Here is a 22,465-nt window from a genome sequence, read left to right as displayed (position 1 = left end):
AAGTGTATGCAACTACAAGTTGATGTCATTTTATGTTAATTTGAGCCTTTTAGTGAATATTTGATGATAAGCTGTGTTAGAAGTCAGGAGTTTGCTGCCTGTGTGCAGCAGCAAGTGGGAGATCAAGTGAACAAAGTAAGAAGGAATAATCATTCTGAACACAGCTCACATCCACACAGATCATGACATGGCAGGCATTAATGATTCAGAGGGAGAGGGATGAAAAGAGTGAAGGAGGTAGATAGAAAAGATGCCAGGTGGGAGGGAAAGGAGGAGACATGGATGGGGAGAGAAGGGGGGGTGGAGGGGGGAGAGAGCAGAGGTAAAGTGGCGGAGGAAAAGAGGACGCCTGAGAGATTTTTTTTCTTCTTCTTAGCTTCAAACCATTTCACTTGGTTCACTCCTTGTGCTATATTTTAAGAAAGCGTGACGAGACAGAATGTGAGAACAGAGAAAGCGCAGTTTGACATTACAGCAGTCTGAACAGCAGCTCAGGCATTTAACATCTCATTTTTCATTATTTTCTGCTGCTGTGCCTCTATTTTTTTTGAGGCATTTAGAACAATTGTAGTAATTGTGAGAGGGTTGAAATTTACCAAATAGGGCAGAGAACTGCTAGAGAATATAGTAAAGTGAGGTGAGGCTGGCTCACCTCAATTTCAAGTTAAAATTGAGGTGAGTTTTATTTCAACTTGAAATTGAGTTAAGGCTCAATTTCAACTTGATTGTTTAATAAATTTAGTTGAAATTGGCAATTTATCAAAAGTCTGATTATTGGCATGTCATATGGTAAATTTTTATGATTAATTATCTATGTATTAGAAATTGAAGGACAAAAACAGGACAAAGAGAGGCTTTTAATGTGTCACTTCTAACAAGAGGGGTAGAAGAGAATTAGAAAATCAGTCTTCATATCAAACTCAGATTCATCAAATGCAGCCTGAAAATAATACACTGAAAAAAGGCTAAGCCACACTGGCATACAGACAAGGTGGCAAGGGGTCTGCTGCCAACCCTGTCAACCCGATTACACACACACTACATTCACACACATAGACACAGAAAAACGCACACACACTTCTGGTGTTTGCTTTGTCCAGAGGGGGCACACATGCACACAAAACACACACACACACACACACACTGGCACAGCATCAAGGTGGCATGGAAAGGCACTGCTAGTGGCCTTGTCAACTCAAGTAACCTCCCACGGGAAACACATAGACACACATTCCGAAAAGCACAGATCATATGCAAGAGAGAGAAAAGAAAGAGGGTAAATCTGTTGGAAGGAGAGGCATGGAGATAGAGAACATAAAAAAGGAAGAGAAGAAGGGAGAGAGGAAGAAGAAGACAGAGATAAGGGCAAGAAAGCGAGGAGTTAGTAAGGGAGAAAGACAGCAAGAAGATTGGTAGAGAGCAATATAACAACAGATGGACAAAGAGAGGAAAACAGCGAATTAGAGAGACAGGAAAGAGATTGGTGGAGTGGCCAACATAGAGACACAGAGAGAGAGAGATGGCAGAGCAAAAAGACCATCTGCTATTAGTGAGAAATTCTAGGAAGACCTTTATATGATGCTGAGTGTGTGTGTTATGTATGTGTGTGTATGCGTGTTGGGGGGGTCGGTCTCCCAATCTCTCTGCATGTATCTGTGAGGGTGTACTAGATGTTGACAAACGGTTTCCTAGTGTATCTCTGAGTTTCAGCACAATCACAGACAAGTTAATGCACACACAAATATATGCAGGCTCATGACATACATCAATACTTGTACATTCAAAGTCTAAATCTGTCTAATAGTTTAATTTAGAGAAAGGCAGCATGACCTTGATGATAATGAGTCTAACCTGTCTGACCTCATCGGATTTTAACAAAGGCTTGTGAATGGGGTATATACCGTGCATGGTAGACAAATACATTAGCTTCCAACAGCTTAAAAGGAATACAGTTCGGGCATATTAATCTTTATGCTTATCTTTATTTATCACCAGGCTGAGACCAATGGTCTCAAACAAACTCCTTTCATTATACAACATTAATGTTTACAAACTCCTCTGCCAAAAAAAAATCTACTTTATTACTTTAAAGATGTTTCATGCAGAATTTTAAAATCAAGAAATTAACTCACCATTCATTCTGAAACATTTGTTTGATTACCATAATGAAATGACATATCTTAATTGCTTTTACATCACAACAGAAACAGCGTGCTGTCATCAAGGCACAAACAGAGCTAAAGCGTTAAAGGTTTCTGTCAGTTGCTGATTGTTGAAGAGGTGAAAGATGGATGGAAAAAATAATTTTCAATATGTGAAGCCTCCTAAATAAAGTCAAAGATAAAAAGCAAATAGACAACACCAGAACATGCTACAGGGTTCATGGAAAGATTTGCATTAACAATTATGCTAACACAGGTATGACAGCGTTAACAGGGGTTGTTACTGGAAAGAAAAAAAATACACAACACATTATTTGTTACTTTTATTCAATATATAATTGCTTTACTTATTGAGTAACTCAACAAGTAAGGAGTTACACTCATAGTAATATTACTTTTACATTATGTCCTTGAAAAATTGTTGTAGTCAGGAAAGTAGGTGGAAATCTGATGTTTCCAAAAGGACTGTTCAAGTGTGTCTGTAGGTTTTAGCTCTTTACCTGCAAATGATGTACATACACTTGCCATAAAATAATGCCATCAGTAACTCTTAAAAATTTTCAACTCTGAACACTATAATATTTTGATATTTAAAATTCTGCACAGGAGTTCCTTTAGGTCCCTTCCCTCCTTTTAGCCATCTTGTTTCCTTAAATCTTCATCCATGGTCAGTAATAGATATAGTGAACTATGACCTTTCCCATGAGACGTCATTGATTTTAACCAGTTGACTTTAATTGCCACAGTCATTACTCAACCACTTGCCAAGCACATATCCCACCTCCATGCTCATTGAATATAATCAATACATTGTAATCAGAAATAGTCATTGTTGTCAGCTTAAATGCTTGTCATCGGCAGCCATTTACTGTGGGTTACCTCCACTCAAGCATAAGGACCCTGAAGAGTTTATTAGCTGTATTGGGCACAGTCATTAATGAACACCTAAATACAGCAACAGCAAGGCAAATTTTGAGTGCTCCTTCTTAAACAGTTAAATCATAGAAAATGAATTCAATACCTTGCTTAGTGTACAGGCCGTGATTCCCTTGACCATCATTTCCACAGTCAGTCTGCAGGTTCAACTGGCCCAATCAACAGTGATAAACAATTCCCTTAAGCTTTAGGGTTCAGCTAAAGTTACAACCATAAGTATTTGGACAGTGACACAATTTTTGTAATTTTGCCTCTGAACACCAACACAATGGATTTGAAACAAAGCCATCAAGATGTGATTTAAGTGTAGACTTTCAGCTTTAATTCAAGGAGTTTAACAAAAATATTGCATTAACCCCTTAGGAATTACAGCCATTTTTATAGATATAACCTCATTTTCAGAGGCTCAAAAGTAACTGGTCAGCTTCATGGCAAGGTGTGGCCTTTTCCCCTCATTATTTCATGACAAATTAAGCAGATTAAAGGTCTGCAGTTGATTCAAAGATTTGAATTTGCATTTGGTAGCTGTTCATGGGAACTCTCAATATGCAGTCCAAAGAGATGTTGATGCAAATGAAGGAGGCCATCATTCTGCTGAAAAAACAATAAAAACCTATCAGAGAGCTGGCAGAAGCTTTAGGAGTGGCCAAGTCAACATATTTGGTACATTCCTAAAAAGAAGGAATGTACTTGCAAGCTCAGCAACACCAAAGATGATGTGACTGCTGATAGAAGTAGCAGGATTATTCCTGAAGTGTATAGGGCTATACTATCTGCTCTGCTTCAGCCAAATGCTGCGAAGTGGTAGGACGGTGCTTCACGGTACAGATGTGTAATAACCAAAAACATACTGCGAAAGCAACCCTAGAGCTTCTCAAGGCAAAGAAATGGAATATTCTTCAATGGCCAAGTCAGTCACCTGACCTCAGCCCAACTGGGCATGCTTTTCACTTACTGAAGACAAAACTGAGGAAAGAAAGACCCACACACTAGCAGCAACTGAAAGAGGCTGTAGTAACGGCCTGGAATGGTTATGCAATATTTTTGTTAAACCCCTTGAATTAAAGCTGAAAGTCTACACTTCAATCAAATCTTGATGGCTGCATTTCATATCCATTGTGGTAGTGTACAGAGGCAAAATAACAAAAAAATTGTATCACTTTCCAAATACTTATGGACCTAACTGTATGTCCTAAAAATAGATATCCCCAAGTTTTCATGTTAATGATATGGATAAGTCCTTTAGAGCTCTAGATTGCTCCCTAAACTCTATGGATTCAGCCTTATTGGCTATTGATTAGCAGTACTGCTCCCACACAACAGAATTGGTAATGAAGCCATAAGGGCTTGCACAGGAGGATGATAAGCCATGCCCAGGAGAACAACTTCAAAGGAAAAGTTATCAGCAAGGATCGCTGTCTAACCAGCGATCAACTAGTCAATACAGACAATATGTTTTTGTCCCTAAAAAAAGCTGCCTTTTAATGTGCTTCTTGGTATAACTGAACCACAAAATAAGAAGAGGTTTTTTTCATTTCCTAAGGTATACTGCAGCTGAATTCGTCATCATCAAAATATTTTGAACTGCTTGCCTCCCTCTATTATCAACTTAAGCATGTAGTTTTTCAGTGTATTAGAACCAAAATGAGCACAGGCTTTTCTTCTGATGGGTACCCACTTGACAAAAGGTATTAGCATGATTTAAAGCGTGTGGCTGTCAGGAGAGGATAAATTTACTCAAATTCATTCCCTAGGCAGAAAAAAAGAGAAAGTTAAGCACTGCAGTTGAAATGCAGAATGAGATCAAATTCCCTGTGATGGTGACTTATTGGGTTTCTGTTATTTCTTTCTATGATATGACATAGCTAAGGCCAATTTCCAAAAGTATAATGAAGTATAAATGAAGTATAATTCACTTATACTGAGTGTGTAATGAAATTTGTGTTATTGTCTGAGGTCTGTAACAATACAGTATTATAATTTAGATAAACATTAAAAACTCATTATACATAGCACAATGAAAAGGAAAATCAGGTTGAATATGTGGCATATTAAGTCATGCAGGTTATTATGCTGAGTTTGATTCCACTGAAATCACTGCAAGACATATTGTTCATCAAGAATTTAGCTGCAACTTTTCAAAAAAATCCATGTTGCTGTTTTCAGTGAAAGATTAATGCCAGATTATTGTGATTCTGTTATTTTCAGGGTTTTTTTTTGGCCATAACCAAATGAAAAATGAAGAGAGATTGCATAAAAGCCTACTGATCTTAGGTCAAGACAACATGTAAATACCAGATGAAAACAATAGAACTTATTAGAGCACATACCTCTACCGAGGTAAAACAATCCTACACATCTTTCTAGCTCTTATAACAGAAAGACTAAGAAATTTTCAGAAATGTTGAAATATACCATTTATCTCAATGTTAAGGAAAGTGATAGAAAAATCCTGGATTCACACCAAAATTTAATGAGTTCTTCCCTGGCACATGCCCAATTCCTCAACCAGGTTTGGTGTAAATCAGTTCAGTACGTTTTGCATAATCCTGCTGACAAATAAACAGACCAACAAACAGACACATGTGAAAATATAACCTCCTTGGCGGTGGTAATTATCCTTGAATAATGTTCCATGATATACTGAGTAATTTATTGAATTAACTGCAAAATACTTTAAGCAGTAGAGATGACAAAAATGAATTTATGCTAGACAATTACAGCACTAGTACAATCTCTTGGGACAAAAACAGAAACACAGACATTTTGAAGCATCAGGGTTGGGACAGAAAAGGCAATAAGCAGCCAGCTTATAGAATAATAACATCAACAACAATAATTACCCCTGTCAATAAAGTACATTCCCTTACAATCATAATTATGTCACAGTCACACACACTTAAACACTCCAAATTATATCTTAGCCAGTATTTCCATCATATAAACAATATGTAGTTGCACTTGTAAATGCACTTCTTTCCAAAGCTTGATTCCTAAGTCCACCACAGATGATATAAACAAAGGCAATAAATTCTGTAACCATAGAAACAAATTTTCAATATTAACTGCACTAACTGTGGTAAATGAGAACAGCACTGAAAGAATTTAAAAAAAAAAAAAGCTACTTTTAAACCATGTTTCCTCTAAAGTAAACCAGACAGACACATTGAGGTCCCAAAAAATGGTTAAAACACTTCCTGTTGTTAAGTCAGGTAAAAATTTTGCTCCTTTTAGAAGTGATTGTGTTGTCAGATAAAAGAAAAACACATACGCAAGTTTTCAATTAGTGACCAAAATTTCTGTATGAGTTGTGCTCTTGATACAGATAGTCTAGGCAATAACACTGCAAGTGAGATGACACATCAGTTAGGCAATTTTCACTTCAGTGACACACAGTTGGTTTTAATAATGTGAAACATTATTGATCCTTGTAGAGATTAGGGTCAGCTGCAGACCAGCATCCCTGCGGTAAGTGTCAAAAATCAGTGTTTTGGTCGAAGACACTTCAGGACTGTGGTAAGGCCTGTGGTCCTTTCCATGGAATATTTTCAAAAATGACTAAAGTCATAAACATTAGGGAGGAGAAACCAAATGTGGGTTCTTCATCAGGTGTCTCCTCCTTATCTTTAAAACCAAATAATAGCAAGGAAAGCTGTGAGACACAAGTCAACAACATTTTGTTTTTCTTAACTGTGAAATTGCTTCTCAATATACTATTCGTGAACACCAAAAATAGGTTTTGGCTTTTGGCAAACTTCAAATGAAACATTAAAAGAAACAAAGAGTTGAAAAGAAACCTTTAACACTGCAAACTGTATTTTAAATTGTGCCTTTCTGACAACATATATGGGGGGGGGGGAGTTAAAAATACCAAGACCCTGAAAATAACTTGAAACACAAACAGATCAAACAGACAGTGGCCATTTTGTTTTGTCTAATAGAATAGAAAGTTTTTTGTGTTTCTGCCACACTTTGTCTAAGAATTTCAATACCTTTCACTTCTCAGAATTTTCCATCCTTCCATATGGTTGATGGATTCACAAGGGAATACGCTCCATCGTATTCAAAGAAGAAAAAGGAGAAAAAAATGGAGAAGAGGAGCTGTGAGGCAGAGGAAACAATCCCCTCAAAAAGGAGTATTCAAATATCCTTTTAAAAAACACATCGGTTTTTCATTATAGCAACCACCAGAGATTCTCACTTAATTCCTGCATAAATGCATGTGTGGGAGACATTCATTTATTCCAACCTGGCCACGATACCTGTAGCCAGACAGAAGAAATTTAAACAAAGATGAGTTATTATAAATTGACAATGTTGCACGCTCCTCATTCTCACACGCACACATACAGTCATAAAGCTGTTGTCCCCCACTCACATCTTATCTGTCTGTATTTGCACTCAAGTACATATATGAGCTCAGTCTCTCCCCACCCCCTCTCTCTGGCTCCCCCCCCGATCAGTCTATTAACCTACTCATGTGCCTGTTTATATCTATAGATATAAAATGGATCTCCCCCTGGCTACATACACAAATGCACTCATACTGTACACTTCAATCCTGTTTCTAAACATCAGCCTGTCAGTGATAAGGTAGCATGGCATAATGTTGAGAATCCCTGATCCACAATGTTTTGGTAAAGCCTCTGCAATGTTTAGAACAGCGTTCACAAACCCTCATACATATGCATGGCCTGATTATCACTTCTCCTTTAGGTAAACATGCAGCCCCACAGTCAGAGACTGACACACACTGCAGATGCAGATATGGTCTCATAGGATCTGGTGCACACATAGATACAGACAATTGTATACAGAAAAAAATAGCAAAAAGTAGACAAAAACACAGGCATACATGAATACATACACGTTTGCATATATATTTTTAAATGTTAAAATTCTGGTTGAATAACGAAAAGAGAAGACTAAATTCTACATGGCTCGCTCTGCTATCACTTTGATGAATCACTGATGAAGAACAGTGATAAATTTTGTCCTCTGACGGCTAAATTTTGACCTCGATGAATGAATGACTGAACAAATAAATAAACAAAATCAATAATTAATGGCTCATGGTACAGGAAAAGTGTCTTGCAGACTTTTCATTTAACAAGAGTAAAAAACGTGCTTGACAGGTTGACAGAGAAAAACGTAACAGGCGTTAACTGTAATCAGCTTCAGGCAATACCATCCAACTGAAAGAAGCACCTTGCTCCTCTGTCCTCCAGCCTCTGACCTAGAAATCAATCAAGGTCAAACATCATCAAGGATGTTCAAATCTGTACATCTTATACGAGACATGGAGCAAGGACAAAGGAGTCTTACAGAGAATTTTGAAGTGAGGAAACACAGGTGTGTCCTGTGTAGACATCTCACACTGAGAGCATACTCATTCTAACTGGAAATCTGCTGGTCAGTACAAGTGACCTGAGGGGACTGTACCAAGAGCAGGCTACTGGAAACACATCAATGTAAATTTGTAGTCATTTTAAACTTCATGTTTGGATAGGGCAAGTAATGAACAGAGGGTGATAAATATGGATAAACACTACAAGATTATGATATATTCTTTAGTATCCATCTGTGTTTTAGCTGGTATGTTCATATTTATACAGCTAACCCCTGTATTGTAACTGTATGATTGTGTACATGGTGGATTTAAACAAAATCTAAGACACAAAACTGATTTTTATTCACCTAATCCTATGCTACTTTAGATCTATGGTGGAGTTTGTAAAAATGTTTTTGTTTTTTTGTTGTTTTTTTTTTTTTAGGGGCAATATGCATTTTTTGACATCTTAATTTTATATCTGCCATGTTTTGTTTTGTGAAGGAATAAAAATAACTGACTATAACCTTATAAATATACTTCATTAGCATGCCAAGCAACAGTTGTGCATCATGAGTACTGAAACTGACTGCGTAGTATTTTCTGTTGGCAAAATTATTGTGCTTCCATTCCTTCATCCTTGCATCCCTCCCCCTTGTCTGAAAGTGAGAGGAGCAAAGAAGTGGTTGGGACGCCAACTTTACTGCTTGTGCTTCATGATCAACTACACACACACACATAAACATACACACACAGAGTGAGCGAGATAGAGTGTGAAACAGAGAGAGAGAAAGAGAGCTCTCTTTTTAATTTTAAAGTTTCACACAGCCCTACGCATATACACAAAGACATAATCTTCGACACACACAACTGCACCTAACTGCCCAAATGCAGAAACACATAAAGCCACCTTCTGTTTCCCGTAGACACGCAGACCCTACTCTCCATTCATATGCAGACAGAAACCTTCTCCATCATCCCCCACTGTTATTTTCAAGTAAGTTTACAGGGCTCATAAACAGGTTTTATATAGTCAATATAGCTGACTGTGTCTGGTACACTGTGTCCTCTACACAGAACTCCAGATTGTCAATATAACAATAAAAATCTCTGTTAACACCCTCTCCTCATACCACTCTGAATCAAGTACACTTTAGGCTCTGCTGTCCAAGGCGCTTCATAATCATTTTGGCAATGCTAGGGAAACAAGCTAAATCTTTACAATGTGGCTGATCATTTCTGTAAGAATCCATATTTAGTTTCAGGCATTTATGTCATGTTTACAAGGAAAGTCAAGTTATGGGAATGCCACTGCAAGATGGAGATGCGAAGCATAAGGAAACTTAACAGTAATATAGTTTCTCAATATACTCTAATCTATTATATTAGAAAACATACTAGAATGAGAAGTTTATTTATAAGTAAGATGATTGTAGGGCAAAGAATACAAAGGGTTGTTTAGACTTTCTCTTTTGATCTTAAACTAGGCAAAATGCACCTGTCATAAATGGAAGCTAAAAATGTCTTCAGGGTGCTTTTAAAAAAAATTCTTTTGCTGTCATTTTTGCAAATTCTTACATCTTACTTCAGTTAGTATGGGGCCTAAGAAAGCCACACACACACACACACTGCAACTTGACAAAACACTGGCAAACTCACAAAACAGAAACAAAAAGATCTGACATCACACTATTTACAAGTACACAAAACTTAACTGAGCAACAACAAAACAGAAATGTTACCACTATTTGGACAACAACAGAGCTAAAATAATAAATGATCGTAAACTATATCAGATTACAGCTGCACAAGCAATACTTTTTAGAAGAGTCAATTCATTGTTGGTTTGGATCTTTTCATAGGATTTGTTGACTGTAAGAAAAATACAAAAGACTGACAGCTTTTATCCTTTAATACACACGCAATTCATCTCTCTTTCATTTCCCTGACGTGATCTTAAACAACGGCCATGAGTGGGAACTTTTCACTTATAATTGCCTCAGCTGCCCTGCCCAGACGCAGATTCCAAGCAAGACCCATACAAACACACACACAGACAATGACACACACAGCTTCCCATGCTGGTCTTTTGACTGGTCCCTAAGGAGAATTCACTGTTAGTAGATAATTGGTTTCCAACCTTCCCAATACTACCCATTGCCCCCTCCCATCCGTTGCTCTCTAGCTGCCTTACAGTCGTAGCGTCTTTTGGTCTTTCTCTTTATACATGTCTGATGCTGCATTTTGTAGAATTTAATTCGTTGCGTTTTAATCAGTGTGCAAACAGACAGAAAACATTATGTTAGCACAGTTTACTGCTACATAAGCATAACCATTATTTAGTTTCATCACTTTATTTAACAGTATCTACATGCATTGTCGTTAGTGATCATTTAATATTCAGGCTAATGAAGGAGCGTGACTTGAGGAAAAGAGAGTTAGAGCATTGACAGTCCATCTGTTCTGCCCCTGTAGCCCTGGCCCAGTTTCTGCACTGCCTTAACAGGATGGAGGCAAGAAAGAGACAATCAGCAGATTTACACTTAGCACACACTTCTTCTTTTAGCAAGTTGACTGGGAAGTTACTTCAATCACACAAACAAATATACACATGATCACGCACACACACACACACACTGCAACTTGACAAAACACTGGCAAACTCACAAAACAGAAACAAAAAGATCTGACATCACACTATTTACAAGTACACAAAACTTAACTGAGCAACAACAAAACAGAAATGTTACCACTATTTGGACAACAACAGAGCTAAAATAATAAATGATCGTAAACTATATCAGATTACAGCTGCACAAGCAATACTTTTTAGAAGAGTCAATTCATTGTTGGTTTGGATCTTTTCATAGGATTTGTTGACTGTAAGAAAAATACAAAAGACTGACAGCTTTTATCCTTTAATACACACGCAATTCATCTCTCTTTCATTTCCCTGACGTGATCTTAAACAACGGCCATGAGTGGGAACTTTTCACTTATAATTGCCTCAGCTGCCCTGCCCAGACGCAGATTCCAAGCAAGACCCATACAAACACACACACAGACAATGACACACACAGCTTCCCATGCTGGTCTTTTGACTGGTCCCTAAGGAGAATTCACTGTTAGTAGATAATTGGTTTCCAACCTTCCCAATACTACCCATTGCCCCCTCCCATCCGTTGCTCTCTAGCTGCCTTACAGTCGTAGCGTCTTTTGGTCTTTCTCTTTATACATGTCTGATGCTGCATTTTGTAGAATTTAATTCGTTGCGTTTTAATCAGTGTGCAAACAGACAGAAAACATTATGTTAGCACAGTTTACTGCTACATAAGCATAACCATTATTTAGTTTCATCACTTTATTTAACAGTATCTACATGCATTGTCGTTAGTGATCATTTAATATTCAGGCTAATGAAGGAGCGTGACTTGAGGAAAAGAGAGTTAGAGCCTTGACAGTCCATCTGTTCTGCCCCTGTAGCCCTGGCCCAGTTTCTGCACTGCCTTAACAGGATGGAGGCAAGAAAGAGACAATCAGCAGATTTACACTTAGCACACACTTCTTCTTTTAGCAAGTTGACTGGGAAGTTACTTCAATCACACAAACAAATATACACATGATCACGCACACACACACACACACACACACACACAAACAAACAACCACACACACACACACACACAAACAAACAACCACACACACACACACACACAAACAAACAACCACACACACACACACACACAAACAAACAACCACACACACACACACACACAGGTGCCCAAAAAATACTAAGATTTAAATACAAACCCGTGCTAATGTGCATTTATCCATGGTGATCAGACACACGCGCGCGCACACGCACACGCAGACATAGACACAGACACAAACACACACAGACACACATCTAATTACTCAGTGGTACCATCAAATGCTCAGTCACTCACTAAAGCGACAAAAATGTCAGGCTTGCAACTCTAAATATGGCATCTACTTTTTAGCATCCCATATGGGTCAGTTACCATGACAACCACTGCATGCCTGTCCAAGCAGCCTAATATTTACTCAGCAGATACATGTTTGCTGTCTGCCTCTGAGGTAGATAATAATACTGGCACACCTGGTGTTTTCTAAATAACAGACTCAATCTATAATATATTAAGTAAATACAGGCCGTCATGGAATTCAGGTCAAGCGGCTGGTTCAACCCATTTTAAATGTCAGCTTTTTTTGTCTTTTTCCATCATCTTTTCTTACCTTGGCATAGTGGTAAATGCTGTATAAAAAGGTAGGCAAGGCATAACCATCATTTATCCCAGAGGAGCCAGTTTCTATACAACCTTTTCATAATGCACTCAAAATAAAAGTCTGTGGATATAGTATGTGCATAAAGCTAATGTGTAATTATGGTTGTGTAGCTGTGTTGTACAGTAGCCCTCTATATTATTTACATCCTATTTTAATGTCTGTGTGTCGCCTTTAAAAGACCTAATCCTTAGATAATTTAGGTATATTAGTTAAATAATTCTAACTTGATCTGCTGAAGGAACTAAAGATTGTAGGTGGGTTTGCATTTATCTTCATTCCTTTTTACACTGGTCAACTTGTCAACTTGGTTCTTTGTAGCTGAATAGCTGTTTTCTATTGGTTATGATAACATTGCTCTCACCCAAAGAGCTGTTGAGATCTCGGAACACAGCAACATCACTAATGGGATAAGAAATGCAAGTGATGATAAAACTGCAGAAACTCTGGTTCAAACCAAGTCAATAATTCTAATAAGTGCTGGTTAACCGTCATTGCACAAGGAAATGGTATACACATAACTACAGAAAATACAGTAGGACAAAGTTAAAACAGGAAGTTGGTCTGTTTACAAAAGACAGCTTGGGTAATAATTTTACAGGTTACTTTTGTTTTCTCTTCAAATAAGTTTGGCTAACCTGTGGCTTTGTATAAAGACTCTACAATACTCTGACTGCCAGTGGTCACTGCCCCATTTGACTTTTTGTGGCAATCTTGCCACATTTCCAGATCTCAGCTATCAACTCATACTATGCAGTTGACTTCATCGTACCTGACTTGTGCCTCCTAAAAATGTAACACAAGTCAGCGCTTTGATGGCTACAGAGATACCACATGTGGTCTACAAAAAACTGTGATTGCTCAGCAGAGGTTGCTTGTATTTTCTCCTATAAATTTCTGATGCAAAAGATTGTGAAGATTGTTGAGAGTGAAGACAAAATGTAGCAAAAAAGAATCAGTTATCCTCTCCTTCTCACTACCATATATTGAGGAAATTCATTTAAACTGCAAACCCCTGCTCACCTCTTTCTATTACTGTTGCTCATATCACAAAGTAAATGACAGAATGCCAACAGAGTTACAATGAGGAATATAATCCAAGTCACGCCAGTTACGCAGGATACATCCATCAAGTGTTGTGGTGGTGCTATCGTTGGAGAAATATGACACTCAACTATAAATTAATATCTATGCTGGGGGTATCTATGGCAAACTTCTGTTGAGTCTACCAAAAATTCAGGTCTAGAAACAACTGGCATCCCCACAACAGTAAGATCCTAGTTCATTCACAGTAAAAGCACTAAATGGTATGAGGAGAAAACAAATTTTTTCATGTCAGCGGGTCAATGCACAATTTGTCAGTCACCATTTGCTTTTAGCTGATGAAACAAAGGAAGAAGAGGCCTAGGAAACAAGCAAGTATAGGATATAGAGAGACAGAGAAAGAGGAAGGACAAACAGGAAGTATTAGGATGGAGACGGCTGAACACGTTCCAAGAAGGTGTGGCGATAAAATCGCCTCCTTTTACAAGCACTGGATTGTGCTATAAAATCTTAGCTTGTACTAAACACAAACAGGTGCATACACAAGCAAGTTGATCCATGTAACCCTGCATTTCTTTCTTTCCATGTTCAAACTGTCTTGCTGTGGGAGACAGCATGGGAGGCTGTTATCTGCTTTGCCCTCTGCCTCAGTCCAAGCCCACCACTCCCTAACCCCACATGTCTCAAGTGTGCGTTGGCCTATTCGAACTCTAGTATGAAGCAACTGAAGCGAAGCAACAAGCCAGCTCTCTGTGTCTAACATTAGCCCCTGTTGCCAGCTCACTCTCTCCTTGTGGGCAGCTCACTATGTTGGGCACTTTCTGTTTACCCAACTGCTGCACACACATACTGTACCTTACACAGACGCTCACTCTCATACAGTATATTTTACTAGCCAAATGCTGGAATAGGAGCACAAAATCAAACTGCAATACACGAGTAAGGGCAAGCAGTCATAAATAAACTGATACATTAATTGATGGCAAATATAAAGATGAGTCAACAGATAACTGCACATAGCTAATGAACATTCTGAAATAATAAGACCAAGGAATCAGAGATACTCACAGATGTGAAGAGAAAATGAATGCTCCAGGTCCTTTAAATTCTGTTGACATGCCTCTTGCTGTCCTCAACAGTTTAGATGGGCTACCTGTGAGACAATGGTCGACTGAATAAATGAAATAAATCAATTTACTGCTCACTACTGAGTAAACTATTAAGTGTTTATTATATAGGGATTGGTGAATGAGTGAATGAGGAGTGATTTCGGACATTGTTACATCCAGCCTTTTGATCTGTGACCAAACAAATACTGCAAAGTATCTTATATCTACTAGTCCAATTATCTTATTATACTGGCTATAGATCCCTATATCTTTTTTTATATTTTATAGCAGATTTGTGATTGTTGATTTGTAATCTGGTAATTGAGTTTTTCCACTATCAGTTTACTGTCAACCAGAACAGTCATTACACTAGCTGTATGAAACTAATGTGTTACTGATAACACATTCTTGATAACTATTAATTTACCATTGGGCTAATCACTGATGTTATGTATTTTACTCTTTTCACTTTAACTCCTGTGGTCTCTGAATATGTTTACAAGTTTCCTGTGCTGTACTTCCCGTGGAGATCCGAGATTCATTTGTTTCTTCCTGGCAAGGGGAACAACATAACTAATCTGACAACGCGTCTATAACTTTGTGAATCCAGTTTTTTTTTATTACTGTACTAATTACTTAATATGAGGCCCCCAGAAAAAAACATCAACAAAACTGTGATTTGTGCATGCACTCTAGAACAACACGTAAAAGCCTTTCCTGATCTGACACTCATATTGGCCGAACAACATCATTTATTTGTGCTTTCCAAAACAATTACAAATCACTGTTGAAACATAAATCCTTTTAACGATGTGCCAACGCTACATTTAAGGTTTGGATTGGTTTAGGAAAAGCTCATGGTTTGTGTTAAAATTACTACTTAGATAAGGTTAGGGAGACCTTCGTCATCATGGTTACAGTATTAACCTCATGGTTAAGCTTCTGGAAAAATCATCGTCATGCTTTTTAAAAAAAAACAACGCTGACCCACAGTTGAAGACAGGAAATAAACAGAGGTCTCCCGAGTTAAAATCCAATGCTTTGTTCGACCCATCCATCCATCCACTCTGACCCCCACTTGATATGGACTTTATCACTATATAATAACATCAACCAACTTCCTCCTTTGCTTCCTTGGTAATTACTAAGGCCAAGAGAGATTTGCCACTTGAACGTAAATGTTCTTCTTCATCCAATTGTTGTTCATGGCATGGCTCTTTTTCTGTCATCACAATCATTGAATTTGTTTTCTATTATACAATACTGTTTTCACAGTTTCATAATTGCTTCCAATAAAAGCCATCTCCTGTCTACACTTCTTATTGAATTGGAAGTGTGTTTAGTTCACTACATAGCTGTGCACCTGCACGCACCATGAGGGAAGAAGATAATATGTGATTATTTCTGGATCTTCAAGGTCTGAATCTGCCAAATGTGCAGGATAAGAATAAAGACAGAGGAAATGTACTGAACACAGACCCCATTCTAAACAAACTGAATACTGAACCACCCCAGGCGACTGCAGTTGCAATGATTGTAATCCAACATAGTACACTGAAATTGACATAGAGATGAAGACATAGTGCAGAAACACAAAAAAAAAAAGATACACAGATGTGGAATGTTCTGTACTAAATTGCTATAGTTACGATTGACTCTACTGGATTACTATAGTATCCGTCTCTATCAAAGGCCTATTGTCATGGGAACCAAAAGAGAGACACTATTGATGCAACACACAGGAAACACAGTCATCTGTCTTGTTCAGGGGCCGACAGCCTACTTTTAAATGTGTGCGCAGCTATTGGAGCATTCTGTGTGTGTGCAAATTAAAGCTAACTGAAAGCATACAGGTGGATTTGTGGATGAGTGTGTTTTTACATGACTCTTAGTAGCCTAAAGTTATGTACAGCTGCAGTAGTGTGATTGTGTGTTTGTGTGTGTATATTCACAGATGGAAATTTAGTGAAAATTGGTATTTGCTTTGGTTGTAGGCGGGTGACTGGAAAGAGAGAGATGCTGCTGTGTGGATAAAACAAAAACTGAGAGAAAGGAAGACAGAGGTGAGAGTTGACAGAAGTAGAGAGAGAGAAAGATAGTGACTGAGTGAGAGAGGGAGAGAAAGGGGCTAGGGAGGAAGATAAAGTCATTAAGAAGCAGCTACCTAGAAGCTCAGGGTCAATAGGTCAACACTTACTGCAAGTGTCAAGTATTAGGCCATTACCACCTGCACCTTCACGGGTAACTGTTCTGTGTGTACAAGTGTGTTTGTCCGTGTGTCTCTGTGTGTGTGAGATTTAGCTGCCCCATACACATACTTAAACACCTTGGAGAAACGAAAAGGAAAGAAAAGAGCAGGAAAGGTAGAGAAAGATAATTTCATAATGGAGAAGTAGTAAAGCAGAGGAGGAAAAGCAGGAGGCACGAGGTTGTTAAAAAACATGCACTGAATTAAAAAAAATAAACTGACAGTGAAGAAAGGTGGAAACAAGAGGGAGAAAGATGCACAGAGTGAAAAGGGGTTAGGTAAGACATGAAGAGAAACAGGAAGGAGGGTGAGAGAGAGAGAGAAACATTTGGACGCTTTTAGAGTGCATTTAAGTCTATCGTATGACATCTATTGATTTTCCATTGACTCTAATGGACATTATGAGCCCTATATATTCATCCAAAGCCATTAAACCATTAGCTACTGGGCCACACACACACACACGCACGCACACACGCAATCAAACTTAACTCACTAGAAAGCAGAATAACTTGAACCTTTTTATTGTTGTTGTTTTTTTGTTTGCCTGTTTAGTTTTCTTTTGTTTTGTAAAAATTTGTGGACATTTTATGTTTGTGTATGATGTGTGTTTGCCTGAGGTTTAATCTGTCAGTTTGTATCCCAGCCAGTGTGCATTGTATGTACTTGCAGCTGCATGTGTACAAACAGGGAGGGTCAGAATAGCTCACACACCAAACACATAATCATGCAAGTGCCAGGTACACATCCAAGGACAGCAAACACTCAGACACTCAAACACATATGCACAGTGTCTGACACACCCCATATGCTTTCCCTTTTTCCCCTATCACACACACTCACACGCAAACACTTCCATTCTGCTGTTGTCAAGTGTAATAGAAGACATGGGGGAAAGACTACAGGATAATAGGATTATTATTCTCCTCTAATCTCCATGAGTCAGCACTAAACACTTTGTGTGTTTGTGAGTGTGTGTATTGTCCTGGCTGTGTGTGTGTCTGCACATAACTAGTCTGTGTGTGTTTCTGAGCACACACGTCTGTTTATTTAGTAATTATATTTAATTTTTCACCTTGAAAGATTATGAAACACTAAACAGAGAATAAACAAACAATGAGCAGCAAATTTAGGTGGGAAATGAGCATGCTTTAAACATTGGATGTTTGTGACCATGAGACGATAAATAACTGAAGACACTGCAACGACTGCTTATTGTCATAGTCATCATGTGATATTAAAAAGGTATCAAATGGGTAAATTCAGAAGACACAATTTTAAAACTGTATTATAAAAAAATTATACATAGTCTTAGTTGTACCGTGTTTCTCTTACAAAACTTAGTTAAAATATAGTTTAAATGTTCATCTGCTTTTCATCCCAACCCTTCATGTACAGTATTTAGTGGTTATATTGATGAATCTGATGTTTCAAATGGAGCCTTTACTTGAGACATTATTATTATTATTATTACTAAGGGACTATTGAAATCTCAGTGAATTATTACCATTTTAGTTGAAGAAATAATAGGTTCAGCTTTGACCAAGGGAAGAGTCCTAACAAATTAGTCCCATTTTTAACGTGAGGAAACTCTAGCCAGGGGACTATTGGAGTCCCAATGAATTGCACTATTTTATCTTGAGAAGACACTGTTTTGACCAAGCGACTGCTGAACTCCTTACAAATTAGTACTATTCTCAGAAAACCCAGGTTTACTTTAGTCAAGGGACTACTGACTTCCTGATAAATTATTCTCACTTTGCTTCAACAAAACCCACACCACCTTTAACTGAGGGACTATTACACAAGGTCAAAAGAAGTTACTAATATTTAAAAGTAAGAAGCAGCTTGTGCAAGTGGAGTATGATATGCATGAGTCAGCATGACAGAGTTGGCGTTAGAGTGAGTCACAATGGATTATACTTTTATTAATAGAGCTAGTGTAGGAGGCGGCTGCTCACATACATATGCACACACATCCATATACAACAGTGCAAACACAATTCAAAAATATTTGATTGCCGTATCATGCTCAGTGTAGTTAGAAATTTTGGATATTTCACATAATTGGGTACTTCTGGAAATACTCCCACCGCATACAGCAGAGCACTGTTAACACTGCAGTGGCCATGATAACCTAGTTAAACGTTGTACAGTGGAGAAGATCAGACAGTGAGAAATTTAATTAGAAATAAGAATTCAACAGTGCTAAAAATCAGCAGTGAAATATGTGATAAGAGCACCACATGCCGCTTTTGTGCCTTGCTCAATGACACACTGCCTTTTAATCAGGACATACCTTGCTACATGCTAATGTGCTATCTTCAGGGTTGATCTCTCTAGCAATAATGAATAGAGCAGAAGGTACGGTTTGTTCATGGCATTAGCCTGGAGAGGGAACAGAGGGGACATACGACATACACCTTGTGAGACCTATTAGTTGTACTCCTTGTATATCTGTGGACAAGTCAAATTTCTTCCCTATAGTGTAGGGCAAATTATGATTTCATATTATTTTATATCAGTGGAAAAATGATGTTTAAACATCTTACTTTGAGAGATAAACACATTTTTCTACTAAAACATTTTCTCCGTTTAACAAGGCAAAAAGCCAGTTTCTCAAATACACATTACATTTGGCAAACTTTTTAATGAAAGGAATACAGCTATTTAGCATAAAACTTACATAAAGTTGGAAGACTCACCAGAGCCAGATTGCAAAAAGAACAGTTAAAATCGAAGCTGCAGAGACCGAGATAACCTGGCTTTTAATTTTTAGTATGGCTTACGCTCCGAAGAAGCTAGATCCTACTGCATCATGGACACAGACACAATGATTGGATGATGGCTTTCTTTAGACCCTGTCTGCCCAGTTAACACTCACGTCATTCAAACTCCACATACTTTATAAAATAGGCTGTTAAAAAGCCTCAACTCCAACAACATCATCAGGGTTATTTTTTCAAAAAATGTAAAGATATTAGACAATTGTTTGCACGGGCTGCATTACTCCTTGTGACAAATAAGCTGAACTTTACGTGTAAAGTCGTTGATGTGCCCCTTTAAATCTGATCCATCAAAGTATAATTAAACAGGATTATGACTCCCACCGGTCATTTAATGCTGGCTTTTGGTAGTTGACAATTTTTTTCTACATATTTCGATTGGTGCAACAAAAAATTGTGAGGTTCAACACCCAGCACTGCTATGGCTTTTGAGAGCTCATTGCAAAAAAAAACACAAACACACATACACACGCATACGATTTCAATCTGTGCCTTTCCTCTAGCAAAGTAACAAATGTAGGACACACTCAGCAGCACATCAGTTTTGCCTGTCTCCCTATCTAATATTTTGGTATATTATCTATTATTCAGACCCCTCTTGGTATCATTCCTCTATCTCTCCTCGTCTCTTGCTCTGTAGCCACAACCCCTCTCATTCCTTTCCCTTCATTTCTCTCTATCACATCTCTTCGTCTTTTTTCTCCCACTCACTCACTCTCTCTCTTTCTCTCTCTCTCTCTCTCTCTCTCTCTCTCTCTCTCTCTCTCTCTCTCGTTCCCTCACCGTTATCTGCTGTAAAGTAGATAAGCATCGGTTTTCAGCAGCAGGAGGAGAGAGAGAATAATACACAACATGTTCATGAGAGGCGGAGGGTAGCAGCAGAAGTCAAGGTCGAACCGCGTGTTGCGTGTTTAGTTTGTGTGTGTGTTTGTGTGATTTACAACCCCATCTCCCCCGTCTTCTATCTGTATCCTTATCCAATCCTTGGCACCATTTCCTCAGAGAGTAGACACAATATAAAGTGTTTGCACTTTCTCACACACACTCGTCTGAGGCAGTGGAAGATCATGAGCTGATGAATACAGGATGATGCAGAGCAGCCTGACTGACATGAATCACGGTCACTCTTTTCTTAGCTATTCCCTCTCATTTGTCTCTTCTTCCACTCCTGGTTTGCTTCTCCTTCCTCCTCCTATTCATCCCTTCTTCCTCTTCTAATAAATTCCTTTTACTTATTTAAAAATTTTCCAAGGCAGGTAATAGTGCATATATTTGTGTACATTTATGCTTAAGTGGACTGACTGAAACTTAACTTGCTCACCTAGCAGATATTGCCAACACAGAGTGGACACCACCCTTTTTTAGCCCATGACATTCCTGCTGTTTATACTTTTTTTTTTTTTTTTTCAAAACAAATATCTGATGTGGTTATATTAAATGGCTTCATTTTATGTGGGCAAAGCTTTCCTGATGAGCACAGGTTTGCTCAATGTATTAAATCGAAAATCGGTAAAAACGTGCAACCTGCTCAGTTCTCACCCATGAACCACTCACAAGACATCTGTTGGTGACTTCCTCTAATAAATCCTGACAAATTGCAACGTTTTCAATCCAACCACTTCAGTTTTTGCCCCCTTTACCACACCTGAATTAGCTAAACTGGCACCAGTACCTCAACCATACACAGACCAAAGGCATTAGCTAACCGAGTAGCACAGCACATACAGCCCCACATCCCTGTTGCAGAGCTCATCTGCCGAGCAACAAGGTAATAAGAAGAGACAACAAAGTGAGCAGGCTTACCTTGAAACAGGTGTTTGTACACCGCCACCTTCCGCTGTGCAGACGCGTCTATCCAAACCTTACTTCCTTAGGCTACATGTTCCAACTCGCCGTCAGAAGTTACACAAGTTGCGGTAGCCGGTGGCAAAAGTGTGTTGATTCTCTTTGCTAGGTGCTGCTAGTTAGCAGGGTCAGCAAAAAAAAGAAAAGAAAAAACGCTAGCATAAATGTCAGCTCCAGGACTGCAGAGTAACTTTACGCCTTCTGCCTCATTGTCATCCCAGTATTTGTCCTCAGAATCTGTCCTTTCACCGTCTTGCATCAGGAGCTGTTTATCCATTTATTTATTTAGTGTTATTTATTTCTTAATTTCCTTCTGCTTTATAATTAATGTCCACCAAGCCAGGCTAGGTTAGCTCGTCATCTGAAATCTGTCTGGAAACCAGGGTCTGTGCTAATTACCCAGTGTGAGTGCACCTGTGTCAACCAGCGGTGCAAGAGTAAAAGCGAGGGGGCTGTGGAGCTCATAATAAAGTAAGCTACATGATACCAACAGACAAATAATAAAAATAAATTAATAATAATAATCTATGCATTGCCCATGCAAATCTAGTAGGGGGGTATGGGTAGTGATTCCTTATCTTATTTTACCCTTCATACACTCACCTCTTTTCGCCCTTTCTCCTTTATTCTGTGCTATTCCCACCCTTCCTCCCCAACTTCTTGTTGAATCATTAAGACTTCTTTGTTCCTTAGTGTCGTTA

The 22,465-nt window shown here is 38.3% G+C and overlaps 1 protein-coding gene across 2 annotated transcripts in view; it reads right to left on the bottom strand.

Annotated features, from left to right (window-relative positions):
- LOC120800623 (zeta-sarcoglycan) overlaps positions 1 to 22,187 on the bottom strand; it is a 262,590-nt gene extending 240,403 nt beyond the window's left edge. For both annotated transcript variants that reach the window (XM_040146854.1, XM_040146853.1), the window contains exon 1: positions 21,723 to 22,187. The gene's annotated coding sequence lies outside the window, so the exon portion shown is untranslated. The remainder of the gene's footprint in view (positions 1 to 21,722) is intronic.
- Between the last annotated feature and the right edge of the window lie 278 nt (positions 22,188 to 22,465).

The sequence above is a fragment of the Xiphias gladius genome, chromosome 15 (genome assembly GCF_016859285.1).
Source record: "Xiphias gladius isolate SHS-SW01 ecotype Sanya breed wild chromosome 15, ASM1685928v1, whole genome shotgun sequence".
Classification (NCBI taxonomy): Eukaryota; Metazoa; Chordata; class Actinopteri; order Istiophoriformes; family Xiphiidae; genus Xiphias; species Xiphias gladius.
This window is presented reverse-complemented; position numbering and strand designations above follow the sequence as displayed.